Source organism: Dipodomys spectabilis, unplaced genomic scaffold (genome assembly GCF_019054845.1).
Source record: "Dipodomys spectabilis isolate Male_0828 unplaced genomic scaffold, ASM1905484v1 ptg000023l, whole genome shotgun sequence".
In the NCBI taxonomy this organism is placed as follows: Eukaryota; Metazoa; Chordata; class Mammalia; order Rodentia; family Heteromyidae; genus Dipodomys; species Dipodomys spectabilis.
Genome location: NW_024870700.1, coordinates 1,088,716 through 1,107,089, shown reverse-complemented (window position 1 = coordinate 1,107,089; position 18,374 = coordinate 1,088,716). Strand labels below are relative to the sequence as shown.

Below are 18,374 nucleotides of genomic sequence, written 5' to 3'. Positions count from 1 at the left end.
CTTTACCCTGCCCTACCTTCCACCCCCATCCCCTCACCCCCTGAGAACAATCCCTCCTACAGTGCACCCAGGGATACAGGTATGGGGAGGAGAAGGAGGAAACTGAAAAAGAGGTTAAAAAAGAAAGATTCAGAGATGAAGAAGGGGAAACAATCTTTAAGGAAACTCCAAAAATCATTCCCCTAAAAGAAGTAGGCCATCCAGAAGGGCAAACTCAGCCCCTTGTGGTTTATACCCCGTTTTCCTCTAGTGATCTATATAATTGGCAAGTTAGGAAACCCCCTCCCCCCCGTTTTCTGAAAAGCCCCAAGCCTTAATTAAGCTTTTTGAGTCTATCTTTGTAACACACCAATCCACCTGAGTTGACGTCCACCAGCTTTTGCAGTTTCTCTTTACATCAGAAGAGACGGGAGTGCATCTGATGGGAAGCCCAGAAGTTGGTCCTCACCGCACAAGGGCAGCTGACCAACAACAAGGGCCAAATCAAAGAAGTCCTTCCTGTGGAGAACCCACGCTAGGATCCCAGTAAGACTGCTGATAGGGAGCTAAAGTTCTTTTGCCAGACTCAATTGGGAGGTCTCTGGGCAGCTGCCCGTAATCCAATTAATCTTTCTAAGGTAAGCAAGATTATGCAAGGAAAGGATGAAAGTCTAGTCACGTTTTTGTAGTGCTTAAAAGAGGCTTATAGAACCTACAGCCCCATCGATCCAGAGGCCCTGGAAAACCTACGAGCAATAAATTTAGCCTTTGTGACCCAATCTGCCCCAGACATCATGAAGAAATTGCAAAATATAGAAAGATTTACGGGAGAAAATTTATCTAAATTGCTCGAAGTGGCCAATAAAATGTTTAATAACAGAGATAATGAGGACAAGGAAGTTATAAGTATGGCTAGGGTTATGGTGCTGGCAAAAAGGGGGGAAGAACAAAAGGATAAGAGGGGAAAGTACAAGGGAGACAGAAAAATTCTGGGACAGTAGAACCAGACTAGACAGGAATTGAGAGGGCAAGAAACTGGACAGAGACCAGTGTGCCATTTGTAAGGGAAGAGGGTAGTGGGCCGAGGAATATCCTAAACCCAAGTGAAAGGCAGAAACTTTCACCTTAGAGGACTGAGGGAGTCAGGGCTTGACTTCTCTCCCGGAGCCCAGGGTAACCTTTAAAGTGGAGGGAAAACCAGTACAGTTTGTAGTAGACAGCAGGGCCCATTTTCAGTTTTACAGGAACCCCTGGAAAGTAAGTAACAAAGGATAAACAGAAGTTCAGCGGGGGAACAGGAATAGGCTTTATTCTTTGACAACCAAGAGAACTGTGGATTTGGGGAGGGGGTGGTGACTCATTCCTTTCTAGTAATGCCAGACTGTCCCTATCCATTGCTGGGATGAGACTTGCTACATAAACTTAAGGCACAAATTAGCTTTGAGGGCGACCAGACTCAAACATACCTACACCCCCCTGGGGAGACAAAGATTCAGGTGACTGTGCCCTTAGCCCATGAATATATGCTGATGATAAAAGACCAGCAAGAAACAAAAACCCAGATTTTACAGAATTTAAGACAAAACTTCCCTCGAGTATGGGTGGAAGATAACCCCCCTAGTTTGGCTGCTCACCTTGCTCCTGTAATACTACAGTTAAAAGCCTAGGCCGAGCCAGCACAGGTCAAACAGAAGCCAAAAAGGGAATTAAAGTCCACATTGATTGATCGAGAGACACAGGCATATAATCCCCTGCAGATCATTCTTGAATACACTGTTACTCCCAGTAAAAAAAAAAAGTCTGGCACAGAGGACTATGGGCCAGTGCAGGCTCTGCAGGAGGTATAAACCAAAGGGTAGAAAATATCCACCCCACTGTGCCTAACCCGTACACTCTCCTGAACCTCTTGCTCCTGAGAAGCAGGTGTACATTGTCTGAGATTTCAAGGATGCTTTCTTCAGCATCCCCCTCGCTCCAATAAGCCAATCTCCGTTTGCCTTGGAGTGGACAGACCCTGAACACGGATTCCAGGGACAGTTGACATGGACACACCTCCCACAGGGATTCAAAAACTCACCCACAATATTCGACAAAGCCCTCCATGAGTACAGATTATCCCATCCAAAGTGGCTCTTTTACAGTATCTGGATGATCTGCTTATAGCTGCGGAGGACAAAGAGACCTGACGCCGAGCCACTGATGGGCTTCTTTGAGCACTTCAGGAACTTGGCTATAGAGTCTCAGCAAAGAAGGTGAAACTGTATGTGTGGAAAGCCATCTACCTGGGATATGACCTGATGGAGGGAAAACGGGGGGTTGTCAGAGGCTAGAAGACAGATCATCCTGGGACCCTACTCCAGAGACCAAGCAGCAAGTATGGGAGTTTCTGCAGGCTTTGGATTTGGGGATTTGCTGAAATAGCGAGGCCCCTCTATGAGGCTTTAAAGGAGAGGGTGAAAAACCCATATGGGCTGAGAAGAAAAGGCTTTCCAACAGCTAAAACAGGCTCTAATGTCTGTGCCCACCTTAGTCCTCCCAGACATATCCAGACCCTTTCATCTCTTTGTGGATGAAAAAGGGGGAGTGGCAAAAGGAGTCCTGACTCAAAAACTAGGCCCATGGTATTGGCCAGTAGCCTATTTGTCAAAGAGGCTGGACCCAATGGCTTCTGGATGGCCAGCCTGCCTCCGAATTAAAGCCGCAACCTCTTTGCTCATAAAAGACTCTGACAAGCTGACACTGGGGCAGGACATAATCATAACAGCACCCCAGGCGGTAGAAAACCTCCTAAAAAGCCCACCTGACAGATGGATGACAAGTGCCAGGCCCACTCAATACCAAGTGCTACTACTTAACCAACCAAAAGTAACTTTTAGACCTTCCAGTGCCTCAAATCCAGCCACTTTGCCAGCAGATTCGACCTCCCCTGTAATACACGATTGTATCCACCTCCATAGCTCAAGGCCAGACTTGTGAGACACACCACTATAGGAGGCCGACCGTACCTGGTTCACAGATGGCAGTAGCTTCATCAAGGACAGAACCAGGCATGCTGGGGCAGTGGTAGACTCAGAAAAAGAGGTCATCTGGGCCGAGGCACTACCTCCAGGAACATCTGCCCAAAAAGCCAAACTGGTGGCATTAACCAAGGCCCTAACTCTGGGAAAGGGTCTGGCTGTAAACATCTACACTGAGATTTTAAATATATTGCAAGCGGTCTGGCTCCCCAAGGCCATGGCTATAATCCACTGCCCAGGACACCAAAAGGGAGAGACACTAGAAGCATAGGGAAACTAGAGAGCAGACCGAGCGGCTCAGGAGATGGCAGAAAAGGATCTAGCCACAGTCCTTGTGACTATTCCCCAACCAGAATTGCCCCCAGACCCTTGCTATACAAAAGAGGACCTACAACTCATACAGACTTTATGGGACACTAAAAAGAGAGGACAATGGACTGTGACCCAAGATGGAAAACTCATCTTGCCTCAGGCTTTTGGAGGGGCCTTGGTGTGCCAAATACACAGGGGATACACTTAGGAAAGACTAAGCTATATGAGCTAATTAACAGTATTAGGTGCCCAACTTGAGCTCTATTTTACAAGATGTGACTGGTAGGTGTGTGACTTGTCAGAAGGTAAATGCTGAAAATGGACAGCAGAGGGCACCATTAGGCAAGAGGGAACTGGGAACTATGCCTGAGGCCCTGTGGGAGGTGGAGTGGACTTTACTGAGGTCAAAATGGGAAAACATAGATACAGTTACCTACTAGTATTTGTAGATACTTTCTCCAGATGGGTGGAGGTGTTTCCTGCCATGACAGGAACAGCTCAGGTGGTTACCAACAAGTTAGTAGAAGAAATAATGCCTAGGTTTGGGCTCTCTGTGGCTTTAGGGTCAGATAATGGACCCACCTTTGTGTCCCAAGTCAGTCAGCAATTGAGCAAGATTTTGAGGATAAATTGGAATTTACATTGTGCTTACCAACCCCAGAGCTCAGGACAGGTAGAGAGGATGAATCAGACCTTAGAGGAACCTTAACTAAATTAACCATAGAAACTGGCAAAGACTGGACAGCCCTCCTACTATTGTCTTTACTCAGGGCCAGATGGATGCCCTACTTTACAGGTCTAATTCCTTAGGAAATCCTGTTTAGGAGACCACCCCCATTAGGACCCAAGCTAAAAGATGAAGTTATTGCTGAAATTTCTAACCAAAAGTTACTCCAGTCCTTAGGGGCCCTACAAACCACACAGCAAGCCTTACACTCTCAACTCTGTGCGGTCCAGCAACCCACGCCTGCTCTAGGACACAACTTCTTGCTTGGGGCCTCGTGTGAGTGAGGTGATATCAGAAGGAAGTCTTGTTCTCCCCGATGGAAGGGACCCCATACTGTGATCCTGACGATGCTGTCAGCGGTAAAGGTGGATGGCATCAAGGCCTGGATCCATGCATCACATCTGAATGCCGCCAATCTGCCATTGGGGGACGAATGGACCGGGCAACGGGAACCGGAAAAACCTTTAAAGAGAAGACTTTTAAGACAATGACTTTATTTTTATAGTCTTGACAGCAGAAACAGGGGGCTAGCCTTTTACTCTTAGAAAAAGGTGGACTATGTGTGGCTTTAGGAGAACACTGTTTTGGGATGAACCACACTGGAGTTATCAAGCAACTGGAGTCTAGCAACTGTTAAGCAAAGACTGGACCAACCCGAAAGGAACCACTAGGATGGTAGGAATCATTATTTAATTGGTCCCCATGGATGACGACCCTAATTTCAGCAATTGCTGGTCCCCTCATTCTCATCCTCCTAATGTTCTTATTCGGCCCTTGTGTTATAAATGGATTGATGTCATTTGTGCAAAAGAGGATGGGGCTGTAAAATTAATGATAATGCAAACCCAATACAATTCTCTCCCTATGGAGGAACTGAGTCAGTGATTCGACTCAGGAAAAAGTCAAAGGGGGGGGGATTGAAATGGACCCTCAAATATAGGACCTGAGCTGGTATAACTCAATTTTGAACTTTAACTCATTTACAAAACTACATCTTAGTTCTAAAGGGCCCAGTTCCCAGAATGGAGGATACATCTGGTCCCCATCCCCTAACAACCTAACCCACACCCTTATTGTTTCTGTTAAAGGCTGACCAGTAAAGGAAATACTTTGTAATCTTGCCCAACTGCCTCCACCACCCACTTAGGGGAGAGACTCCACCTTTTGCCCACCAGATTCACACCTCAATTCAAACCAAAATGATAGGTTAAACAGCTACTATAAGGCAGACTGTAACTCCATTGGCCACCTGTGTGTGGCCTAACATGACTATGCAATCCTTTGTGTGTGTTGTTAACCCACTGGTCACCTGCGTGTGACCAGGCTTGACCCCATGGATTTTGCCTTTAAAAACCCTAGCTTGTGAGCCTTTCAGGGTCACAGTATCAGCTCCAGAGCCTGTGCCGTGGCCCTGGCCAATCAGTGTAGGAACCTTCTCAATAAAGTTGCTTTCTTGTTAACAGCTTTGTTGTGGTGGGCTCTGTCGCTCTGGACAACTAGGTGGGCTTGCCTGCCTGAGTAGGGGTCTTCCTACTACACTACTTACTTTAAATCAGTATTGTAGTTCAACTGTTTTTGAAACTAAAATTTTCATGGGCTTAGCCTATTTGGTTATCCATCTTATTAGAAGTCTAAATTTTTGTTGTTCTACTTGAAGTTAGGTATGACAAATTTCTTCTTTCTTGAAAATGACTCATCCTAGCTGGGTAGGGTGTGTGTAATTCTAGCTACAAAGAAGGCAAAGGGAATCACAATTTAAGAGCAGCCCAGAACAAGAAGAAGAAGAAAAAGCAATTCACAAGCCCATGTGAAGCACTGGTTGGGTGTGATAATTCGTGCCTGTCATTCCAGTGACAGAGAAATACAAATAGGAAGCTTACAGTCCAGGCTGGTCCTGGTATAAATCCAGACCCTCTTTGAAAATAATCCCAACAAGAAGAGATTGGAGGTATAGCTCATGTACAAGGCCTTGAGTTCAAAACACAAACACCACCAAAAAATAACAAAAACAAACATAAAACCTTACTCATCTACCATGTGTTTCATAATGGCGTTAATCTGATGAAATAATTTGTGAATGGAAGAAATCTACCTCCCTGTCCCTTTCATCCATCAAGTCAAGCACTCAATATCAAACTCAAATCTTTGTAACATTTAGCATTCCTTCTCTACTCCCATATGTGTAGCACAGGCAAATTGAAGACTTTGTGTGTGTGTGTGTGTGTGTGTGTGTGTGTGCGTGTGTGTGCATGTGTGTGCGCGCACATGCACGTGCACGCGCACATGTGTGAGTGTGTGCGTGGGGGGTATGTGTGCCATTACAGGGGCTTGAACTCACAGCCTTGGAACTGTTCCTTAAATTTTTCACTCAAGATTGGTGAAATACCACTTAAATCACATTTCCACTTCAGGCTTCTGGGTGGATAAGCAGTAAGGAGGTTGAGTCTAAGTAATTTCTTACAGCCATCCCGCATCCTCTTCTCCAGCCAGTGCTGAAAAGCCTAGAGGTTAAGAGAGGCCATCCATCAAATGCAGATGCCTAACTCAAGGTGAGCTAGGTGGGCTCTGCTTCTGAGGAATGCAGATATCACAGCCTTTGGAAAGCTCTGCATATAGAGAATGCTCTGATTCTGCCTTAATTAACTCCCTAAATGGGCTGAATCACCAGCCTCTGAGTATACCCTATATGGAAGGCTGAGGCCTATATTCCCTAGATGGAAAAGTTCTGCTGATAACTGAGTGTGTCCATATAAGGTCTGGTATCTTGTCTTCATGGTAGGGGAGGGTGAAGCCCTCACCTCCAAGGTGATGGGCATACTTGGATCCTTGCAGACACTTGACTGATAGGTTACAAACCCTGGGAGCCTCCTGTCACAGGAATGGCTCCCGCACAGGAGCCATTACTCCATGCCACTTGTGTCTCCTTGCTCCTTCTCTGGTCACCATGATGTCCCACTTCAGCTCTCCATTGGAGCTGAGTTGGTTTGTTGATATTGTTTTTGTTCTTTCTTTCCTCTCTGGCCTGTATCCTAATTGTGTTAAGTGTATTTGTGGGCTGCAGGCCTTTGTAACAAATGGCTGCCTGCAGACTGCTAGCACTCCAATAAAGACTCCAAGATTCAGCCTCTCAAAATGTGGCTTCTCTGCTTTTCCACCTTACAACATACTTGGAGATAAGAGTCTCATGGATTTGTCTGCCTGGGTTGAACTGTGATCTTCAGATCTCAGTTTTTAGATTGCTACAGTTATGGGCATGAGCCATTGGACCTGGCTTTTAAAAGATTTTCTACAAATATGCTTCAGCAACCACCATCCATGGGTGAGAATGTTAGAACAAGTAAAAGAAAAGGCTGGAGCCTGTGAAACTGAGGTCAATACACAGATGCAGACAAGGACTCAGCTTTACAAGGACTTCTCAGAAAACAGGATGGACAGGTGTCAGGGGAAGCCAGTTAAGGCACACACAGGCTTGACATGCATTTGCAAAGCTGGATTTGCTGCATCTTTCCTTAGGGAAAAAAAAGGACTACAACAGGCTGGATCTTAATAAACGAAAGAAGAAGTAGAAGGTTTTCTAGAAACAGCAGCACAAAAAGCTGAGCAATTTCTGCACAAATGGGTTAAAATTAGACAAAATTGTCAAATAAACAAGGTGTTTGGAATTTGAAATTGGCCAACTGCAAATAAGAAGTTGAGAAGAATTTCTTTGTGGACAAAACCTTCCTTCAGGTCTGGATGGTGGAGATGGTGCCTGGGGCTGCTGCCAAAACCCTTCCAGATCAGTCAGTTGATATTTTTTAAATGTTATTAAAATTTCATCATTTTTTGTTAATGTGGTACTGAGAAATTGAACTCAGGGCCTCATGCATGGTGGGCAAGCACTCTACCACTAAGCCACAAACCCTGTCAAGTTAAATTGTTTTTTGATAGATTACAGTTGATTGGTTGGTTTGCTTCCTTGTGGTCTGAACTGGGATTTGAACTTAGGGTCTTGAATTTAACAGGCTTGTTTCTACCCCTTGAGCCACGTGTCTAGTTCTGGTTTGTGCTGGTTATTTTATAGATGTGTCTAGGATCATAGGTGATCAGTGAATTGCTGTGTGTTTTTTTTTTAGGAGAAATCTCACCTGCACATTAAAAATCCCAGTTAGATGAGACAGGAATAAAGTGCTTACTGTCTGGAATGAGAGTCTCCTTTAATTCTACCAGGTTATCTTGAGCCACAAAGGGTATAGGGGCAGAATGACAAGAGAGGGCTGGAGATGTAGCATTCAGCCTAAACAGGAGTAAGTGGACTGTTAGGGTCACCAGAAATTAATATTATATCTGTGCTAAAATTCTCATCACATCTAATGAGTTTTGTCATTGCAGAATATTTGTTGGTCAATTCTTGATAAGGAGCAGATAAGTTCTACTTATTTCTATTTGATCTCCTGTTGCTTTAATTGGAAATAATAAATGGTTTTTGTGGCAAATATTTCAGTTCAAAGCCAGCCTGGACAGAAAAATCCCTGAGACTCCATCTCCCAACTAATCTGCAAAGAGCCAGGCTGGAAGCATGGCTCAAGAGACTCTTATATAGTGTTCGCTTCAGCAGCACATATACTAAAATTGGAATGATACAGAGAAGATCAGCATGGCCTCTGCACAAGGATGACACGGAAATTCGTGACGCATTCCATAGGTTTTAATCAGGAACTCTAATAACAACAGATGCTGGAGGAGACATGGACAGAAGGGAACCCTACTGCATTGTTGGTGGGAGTGTCAACTTGTTCAACCACTTTGGAAAATAGTATGGAGGTTCCTCAAAAGACTCCACATAGAGCTCCCCTATGACCCAGTAATCCCACTTTTGGGCATTTACCCAAATGATCACAAACAAGACCATACTAAAACTACCAGCACGACTATGTTTATTGCAGCATTATTAGCTAAGATATGGACCCAACCCAGATGCCCCTCAGTAGACGAATGGATCAAGAAAATGTGGTATATATACACAATGGAATTCTATGCCTCCATCAGAAAGAATGACATTGCCCCATTTGTTAGGAAATGGAAAGACTTGGAAAAAATTATATTAAGTGAAGTAAGCCAGGCCCAAAGCAGCATAGGTCCAGTTGATGTTAGGTGAAATGAACCCCAAGATAAGGATTCAAATGTTTTTTCTTTCTTGTGATTGTTTCTAACAGATTTATAAGATGATTTCTTTGTTCTTTGTATGTCCCTCCCCCACGGTATAACCCCTGTTTTCACTGTATTTGGTGTTGGTATAATTTGTGGAGGGATACAGGTGGACCCATTGCAATGATGAGATGTACAAGACATTATGTCAAAAAATGAACTTTACAACTTGGGGAGGGGGGAGCAGGGCGGGGGAGATGGGAAGGGGAAACAAAGGAGGAGGCAACAATGCTTGGTAAGAAATGTACTCATTATTTTGCCCATATAATTATAACCCCTCAATAAAAAAAGAGACTCTTATACTCTAATTAACAGCCAAACACTGGAAGTGGTACTATAACTCAAAGTGGTAGAGTACTCACCTCAAGCAGAAGTCCTCAGGGACAGTGCCTGGGCCTTGAGTTCAAACTTCAGTGAATACCAACTGGGATGAGCCATCCCAGCAACAAGCACCTAGACACCTAGCACAGCAAGTCTGAGAAACATGGGACCATGGAGAGGAGTAAGAGGAGATGATGTCACATCAGCCACTTTGTGCCTACCCTTTCAAAATCAACCAGAGCCGGGAGGTCAATAGAAGCCTGCCCATCTAATGTCCATACCAGTCTACCTTTTAACTGGACAGGAATTTACATTATTGCCTTTGTTACCTGACGTTCTCCCCTGCCTAGTCGTCAGATGTCAGAAGTAGCTAGGGATATTTCCACCAACTCCAGGACAGTCTGGAATGCAGGAGATAAGAACTAGCCATTCTAGCCAAGTCATCCAATTTTTAATTTTCAGCTTCAACTCCTTCCTCTTGCCATTTGTTTGCTCTCTAGTATTTTTTTTTCTGTCCAGCCCCTCAATGCATCATGAGACTTCTTCCAGACTTCATCCAAGGACTACCACCAAAGGACAGCTGCTTCCTGCTGCCTTCTCCTGGAGGAGACCACATTCCGGCCTTTCACCCCTAACAAATTCCAGCCTTTTATCCCCAATTTCAATGTCCCTTGTCAGCAGGAAGTAGCCAGAGAGAATCTGTGTCCTATTTCATGATTATTAAAAGGTTGGAATGCAAGGTCTGCTCCTGGATGGCGAGCAAAATGCCCTCCTTGCAGCCTGCATTCCCTAGGCAACTGGCACACCTGGAAGAAGTCACATCTGCAGCTGCTGAGGTCATCTCTGGATTCTATGTGGCCACACCTTTCTCCCACCTGATCCCACTTCTTCTTACCTAGTTCCACCTCCCTTTACCTGGCCAGAAATAAGGCATGGCCCAGGGCCAGATGCCCTCTTTGCCAGCCCCATGAAGTACCAACTTGGCCTGGTGCCAGACGGTCTGATGAATAAACCTACCCCTTATCTGAATACCATGTGTGTGGTGGTGTTTTTACTCGGCAGCCTCTTTAAAAACCTAACATGGAGCACTACCACTTGGAGCTCTAAGGTACAGCAAGACTCATGGCTGTCTAAAGCCTCCCATTCCTGTTCAGGGCAGACAGGCCCTGCTCACTCACAGTTAGACTGCACTGGGACCAATGGACCTAAGCCTGTCTATGGAGCTCAGGCACACTAGCTCAGATTAAACTAAGAAGCTCCACCTTACAGAGGTGTGAGTGAAGGCTTCATTTCTAATGCTGACAGGGTTTAGGGCTTGAGGCCAAGGCTCCTCCCACAGCTCCATATGGCCAAGCCACACTTGTCAGAAAGCAGCTCTTGGAAGCAGGAGGGTACTGTTTGGGATTAGAGGGCACTTCCTGGGAGTGGAGGACAGTGCCTGGGAGCAGAGGGCAGTGCCCTGCCACAGGACATTCAACCTCTCATTGGTTACAGCTATATCACACATTACAAGAACTACATTTGTCCATGTCCAGAAGGCACTCAGCCCCTGGAACAATACAGGGGCAGCCCTAAGCCTCTCCTTCACACAGACAGAATTAACTATATGGCTCATTCCTAGTCACTAGCATTTATAATTAACCATTTCACTGAAACAAACAAGAAAAGTAAAGACGACATAGCTTAAATGTAAAAACAAAATTTATTTTGTGAAAAATATTTAAATTAGTTTACAATTGTACATATAAATACTCTACATCTACCAGGGAGGTCAGTATGGCAGTGAGGCTTGGGACGGGGGTGGTTTTGAACATAAGAGCAAGGGGAAGCTGGAGAGGGTCCTGCTGGGGACAAATAAAAAAGGTCTGAGCCCTCCAGCCCCCTGATACACACTGGGGATCCCCTGTAATGGGGATGGGTTTGTGGGAGAGCATCCATGCAGGAAGGTCTTTGTGCCTGGGGGCTCCAGCCCTGGACTGAAATCCTTATGTCAAAACACCTGGGCCTTGGGTCTCAGCCAGAACTGTGGCCATAGCAGTATAAACAGCAACAGTTCAGTGGCAATAGGCCACCACATGACCACTTCAGTTCTTCGCCCAGAAGATTCAGCAAAGAGCAACATATGTGATCATCTGGTAGGAACACAGGATGAGTCTGGGTAAGTGTAGGGCTGGAGATACAGATGTGACCCGTCGGGGGTGGATGGTGGGTAGGTGTGGGAAAGCGGCACTGGAAGGAGTGGTCAGCATCCTGTGCACTCTGGGAGCTTCTTCACTGGAGCTGAGGGTTCTCGGCCTGGCCAGGAGGAAGTGGAGCAGCGCCCACGGGGTCTGGGAGGCAAAGCAAGATTCACAGTCATTTAACAAAGAACAAGTCCCACAGGTGACCCATGAGGATAATGGAATGAAAACAGGACAAGAGAATCCCTGAGGAGATAACTAGAGAGAGCCACTTCTCATAGCCAAGCCAAGCAGGGGAAGCTTAGCGTCCCCATTCTGTTAACCACACAGCAGAGATGCAGGGTACATCCCCCCACCCCTCAGCAATGGCAACTCACAGAAGAGGAGGAGAGGTGCCTGACCTAGATCCACACTGCATAGGAGTCAGGGAACAAGTGGACAATCTGCTTAGGTTTGCAGCCTTACCTGTGGCAGGCTTGAGCTTCTGCCATGGCCACCTCGTGGCCCTCACGTAGGCCACTGCTTCCTCCAGGAGGGACACAGCTGAAGCCAGAGATCTGCACTTGCTCCAGAAACTCCCAAGGTCTTTCTGGAAGATGCTGGGCCAGATGTGGGAAAAGGGGGTTGGGATGGGAAGAAAGGAGGGGACAGAGTCTACTTTTTCCTGTGCTTTCTTCTTGCCTCCAGGATCTGCCGAGCATCTTGGGTCTTGGGTCCCACACCAATGGTAAATGAAGGGGTACCTGAGGCAAAGGGTTGGGCCCCTGGGAGAACATTCGGAAGCTGAGACGGCTGCCCACCAACCCCAAAGGGTGTGGAGGCACCAAAGTTCAGTGCTCCAGTTGTGTTGCTGGCGCTGCTGGCCATGCCAGTGACACCGGGGAAGCTAAAGGTGCCTGTTGCCGAGGGTCTCGGGCCTCCAGCCTCACTGGCCTGGGGAGCCCCAAAGGGAAGCAGCTGGGAGGAGGAAGCCATGGTACTTGCTCCAAAGCCAAATGCAGGGCTGAAAGCCGGGGCTGGACATAAACTGGCATTGCTGTCAACAGCCGCCATGGAGGGAGCAGGCGCCAGGCCCAAGATGACAGGCGCCATGGAGGCTGCAACAAGAGGCTGCTGGGAGAAGGGTGGCTTCTCCATCACAGGGCTGGAGGTGGCCTCGGTCTTGTCCAGGAAGACCTCAGTGATCCTCCTCAGCCTGGCTCTCTTCTCCTGCTCCAGGTCTTCCACAGTGATGGGATAGCCAAGCTTGGGGGCAGGAGGCAAGGTCAGCGGGACCCCCCTCCTGGGGCGCAGCAGCGGAATCTTCCTTTTGCGGGTCCCAGAGCTCCCAGTGCCTGACTTTTGCTGCCTCTGAGTGTCGGGACCTGGGTCCTTGGCTCCCTGGGGCTCCTTGTGCGGCACCTGGTGAGACTGTGAGGAGCTGGGAGGGACACACAGCCCCTCTCTGGCTTTGCTGGCTGGCCTCTGTGGAGTCTGGAGCCGGGCGGGGGCGGGGCTCCACCTCCTGCACACATGTGGCCCATGGATGCGCTGCAGAGCACTGTAGGAGCTGGCGATGGCGTTCCTGCTGCCCGAGCTAAGGATGCCAGCCGTGCACACGCTCACGGGGTCTCCTGGGCTCTCCTGGGACTCGGCCTTGGGCACACTGGCCCCACGGGACCCCCGCCGCGGCTGCCATCCAGGCCTGTGGGTTCTTGCTCAGGCGCGCCGGGGCCCGGGCCAGGGCCGGCGGGGGAGGACAGGAGGACGCTGTGCAGTAGTTTTCGGCTGGGAGCGGGGATCCTCACAGTGGTCTGGTTGCTCCTCCTCCGGATGGTCACTTTCTTGTCACCTTCGTGCCAGCACACCCTGGGCAGTGAGCCAAGACGATACTGGGGCTGGTGCAGCGGGTAGCGCCTTTTAGGGGTAATATGGAAGCGTTTGTGCGGCGTCCCCGGCTGGGCGGGGGCCGACCTTCTGGAGGCTGTGACCGCGGAGGGGAGCACGCGGTGGACCCGCTGGACCCGCAGGGGCTGCCAGGGCCGCGGGCAGCGCGCAGGGCCGGGGCGCCCAGGCCTGTCCTGTGCCAGGCCGGGAGCAGAGACGGGGATCCGCCCGAGCCGGACAAGCTGGCTGAGGCAGCTGCCCATGAGGCGCGTCCACAGAAACCGGGCTCAGCCCGCGGACTCTGGGGCTCTAGGTTGCCGTTGACCAGCCCACTGGGCTGGAGGCCACGTCACAATGTCTGTGGCGCGCTGCTGCCTTCTGAGGAAACAAGGCCCGCGCGCGCGTGGCCCTGGGCGCTTGGGCCTCCGCCAGGCAGCGGGGACCACCCCAGGCTGCGCACCCAGAGGCCCCCAGTGCGTCCGATCTCCCTCACACTGGACCCGAGCGGACACAGCGCCGGACACAGCGGTTCCACTGGAGTTCTGTGCTTGGTGAAAACCACGCGCAATAAGCTTGGAATGAATCACCCGCTCCTTAGTAGGTACCCATCTCCTCTACCCATGAGCAATGCTAGCCAACCGGCTCAAATTGTTTCTTTGCTGTCCATGTATACTGAGGGGAGTCAGCACTACGGAGTAGTTAGAAGTTTGAGGAATGTACTAACTGTTTCAAAAATTGTGCATAGAATATGACTGGGGACCACAGATACCCCAAATTCTTTATATGCCTCACTGTCACCATCCTAGCTTCCCAAAAGTTAGAGGGGGGGGGGGCAGAGAGAAGAGAGGTAGAGAACAAGAGAGACAGAGAGAGACAGAGAGACAGAGAGAGAGAGAAGAGAGAGCATAAGAGGAAGCTCAAATGCCAGGGTCTTTCTGAGACTACTGGCTTCATGCCATAGAACTGGAGGAAAGGACACAAGTTTCAACATTTTTGGGAAGCCGGCAGGGAGAAGAAATAGGAATCTCTCAGCTTTTAGTCTGGCCTTTTAGGATAGAAAGAAGCTCACAATCGTAATAATTCCTTCCCAAGAGGAAAGAAGAGGCGTGAGGTGGAAAGGCTTTGAGAGTCTCAGAATCCCCATGTAGGCGTGTGGAGAAGATGCCCATCTCCCAAAGTCAGTGCAGACTGGAGGAGGTGACTGCTTCCTCCAATGTGAAACAGCAACACAAGCCTTCAAGTCACATGGAAAACATCTAGGAAATGTGAACTGCCCCAAGAACACAATTCCAGGACCAACCCCTAAGAAACGAAGAAATGCCAATTGGAAGGAAGAAAAATATCAACAGTCTATTGTCTGGAAATGGGAAAAAAGTAATTGATACTTGGGAAAAAAAATTTCATTCAAGGCTGATGCTCTGCTACTTGATCCACAGTTCAACTTTGGGTATTTTGCATGTTTATTAGAGCTAAGTTTTATGGACTTTTTTTTTGCCCACGCTGGCTTTGAACTGTGATCCTTAGATATGTCTTCTGAATAGCTAGGATTTCAGGCATAAGCCTTCAATGCTAAGCTTGAAAGCTTCTTTTAAAATAGTTATGTTCATATACTTATTCTAACACATAAATTTGAATCATCTGCAACATGTTCATCTGTATCAGTTTGCCATACTAAACTTTTCAAATTATTTTCAAATTAATTTTTTTGTTGTTGTTGTCAGCCATTGCCTAAACGCTGTCCCTCAGCTCTTCAGCTCAAGGTGAGCGCTCTACCACTTGAACCATAGTGCCATTCCATTTTCTGAGTAGTTTATTGGAGATAAGAGTCTCATGGACTTTGTTGCCCAGGCTAGCTTTGAACCACGATCCTCAGATCTCAGCCTCCTAAGTAGCTAGATTACAGGCGTGAGCCACCGGCACCTGGCTCAAATTTTTTAAAAATGGGATTATGAGAGCTGGGCACCTGTGACTCATGTCTGTAATCCTCGCCACTCAGGTGGCTGAGATAAGAGGATCACAGTTTGAAGCCATCTGGGGCGGGAAAGTCTATAAGACTCTTCTCTCCAATAACCACCAAAAATCCGAAAGTGGAGCTGTGGATTAAGTAGAAGTGCACTGGACCTGAGCAAGAAAGCTCAAAGACAGTACCCACACCCTGAATTCAATTCCCAACACACATGCACACATGCGCGACACACACACACACACACACACACACACACACACACACACACACACACACACACACACACACACACACACACACACACACACACACACACACACACACCACACAAAGCCATTATGGTTGAATTCTGGAAGATGATGAAATAAGGAAAGAGTTCCCTTTGACCAAATTGAGGCACTGGCCTTTGGCAGAGAAATCCAACCCAAGAGACAAGGCTAGTCAGTTTCTTTTTTTTTTTTTTTTGGGTCCGGTTGTGGGGCCTGAACTCTAGGCCTGGGCGCTGTCCCTCAGCTCTTCAGCTCAAAGCTAGCGCTCTACCACTTGAGCCACAGTGCCACTTTCGGCTTTTTTCTTTTTGCTTATGTGGTGCTGAGGAATCGAACCCATGGCCTCAGGCATGCAAGGCAAGCACTCTACCACTGAGCCACCTTCCCAGCACCGGCTAGTCAGTTTCTAAGAGGCCAGGGTCTGTGCCAACCCAGAGCTATCAAATGTTAAAAAAAAAAAAAACAAAACAAAAAAAAGGTGGGTGCCAGTGGCTCATGCCTGTAATCATAGCTACTGAGGAGGCTGAGAGAATTGTGGTTCAATGCCAACCTGGGCAGGAAAGTCTGTGAGACTCTGACCTCCAATTAACCACCAGAAAACTGGGAGTGGCACAGTGGCTCAAGTGGCAGAGTGCTAGTCTTGAGCTGAAGAGCTTAGTTAGCCTAAGCCTATAGGTCAAGCCCCATGACTGACCAAAAGAGAGAGAGAGAGAGAGAACTTAAATGGACTCATCTATCCAGCCAGCCACTCAGGTTTTGGCCTTGTGTTTCTGATTCTTTTTTGTCTATGATTCTTTTATGTCTATACCCGCATACCCACCACACCAGCAGAGGGACACAGGTCAACAACTTTGAACCTGAAGGCTTGGGTCTAGGAAAATGACAGACACTGAGGATGACATGAATAAAAATCCAAAATTTTAGTTGTTGATACAAAACATTTCTAGCCTTGTGTCTACAGGAACATCAAGGTGATTTGGTCCAGCTTTGTTGTTGTTGTTATGTATATATGAGTATTAGATCAATATAAGCTTCAGTTGCCTGTTAGATGAGGTTACACGAACACTTCCTTCTCATTTCTGAGTCCTGGCCTGTAGCAACCACCTTGACCAGCAAGGAAGACACGACCCGGGATTCTTCTCAAAGCAGTTCATTCAGGAACCTTGTTTGCTAGCTTCTCCTCTCGCCCCCGCACCGAGCTCCGGTTATAAGCCTCCTGGATGGCCAATCCCGAGGTGCCACGTGGCATATACCAATAGGGTCGCAAACACGGAAGCAAGCCAGTAGCCAAGCCATAGCCATATAAGGAGTTGTTTTTTCACAGAGAGCACTCGCCATCAGGAAGGCGAAAGGCGGAAGCCAGTGCCATCTTTGGTCGTGGCCGCGCCATCTTTGGTCGGCTCCCGCAGCTCACTACACTGGCCCATTTCTTAAACTCTTTCTTCTGTTCCTGCTTGCACTTTAGCTCATTTTGGGCCTAAAATTTTTTTTTTTGGTCCAGTCGTGGGGCCTGAACTCTGGGCCTGGGCGCTGTCCCTCAGCTCTTGGCGAGCACTCTACCACTTGAGCCACAGTGCCACTTCCAGCTTTTTTCTTTTTGCTTATGTGGTGCTGAGGAATCGAACCCAGGGCCTCGAGCATGCAAGGCAAGCGCTCTACCACTGAGCCACCTTCCCAGCCCATGGGCCTAAAAGTTTTATATATTCTCTTTGCTACAGTTTGGATATGTGTCCTCTAATGGCCCATGTGTTAAAGGGTTGGCTCCCAGGTTGGTGCTGTTGGAAGGTGATGGGGCCTTATGGGAGGTCTTTCGGTCATTGGGAACATGCCTTTGAAGAGGGCTGTGGAACCCAGTTCTTAGTCTCTTTCTGTTTCCTTTCTTGAGATGTAGGCAGTTTGCTCTGCCACATACTCTTGCCATAATCTGACATCCCAAAGCAATGAAGCCAGTTCATCTTTGACTGGAATCTTCTGAGCTGTGAATGAAAAGAGATCTTTCCTTTTTGTAAGTTGACTGCTTCAGTTATCATAGCTATGTAAGTACGACTAAAATGCCATTCTCCCAAGCAGGAAGGTTCTCCTCTCCACCTTTAAAGTAGGAAGCTCTTTCTCATTTTAGAGTGTTATGTCTATACCCTAAAAATACCTCAGAATTACTTGGCATCCTGCTTCCTCTTTTTCAATTCTTCACTTGTGTCCTGCATAACATAAGGGACTTTCTTTGTTTACATTCACATCTGTTTTCTAACACAGGGGCAGCATCTAGATCAGCTAGTCCAGTAACATGCACATCACAGGCTCTCTTAATTTTTGTTGGATAAATAATTTAGAAAGATACCTAAGATGAAAGGGACCTCTTGAGTGAAGAGAGGGCAGTAATCAAGAAGAAAGTGTTCTGTTTGGGAATGCCTGGAAAAGGAACTTTGATGAGCAGGTGTTTAGAGAAGTAAACTCTGATCTTTGTGAAATAACTTATCACCCCTCAGGTTTTATTGTGCTTATGGTTAAAATTGCAGTGAGATTTATGTAACATTTCACCCTGATAATTAT

At 47.5% G+C, this 18,374-nt stretch overlaps 1 non-coding gene across 1 annotated transcript; it reads left to right on the top strand.

Annotated features, from left to right (window-relative positions):
- The first annotated feature begins 8,616 nt into the window (after positions 1 to 8,616).
- Positions 8,617 to 8,723, top strand: LOC122104233. The gene has a single exon (XR_006146898.1). It is a non-coding gene; the product is annotated as a U6 spliceosomal RNA (small nuclear RNA).
- Positions 8,724 to 18,374: the final 9,651 nt, after the last annotated feature.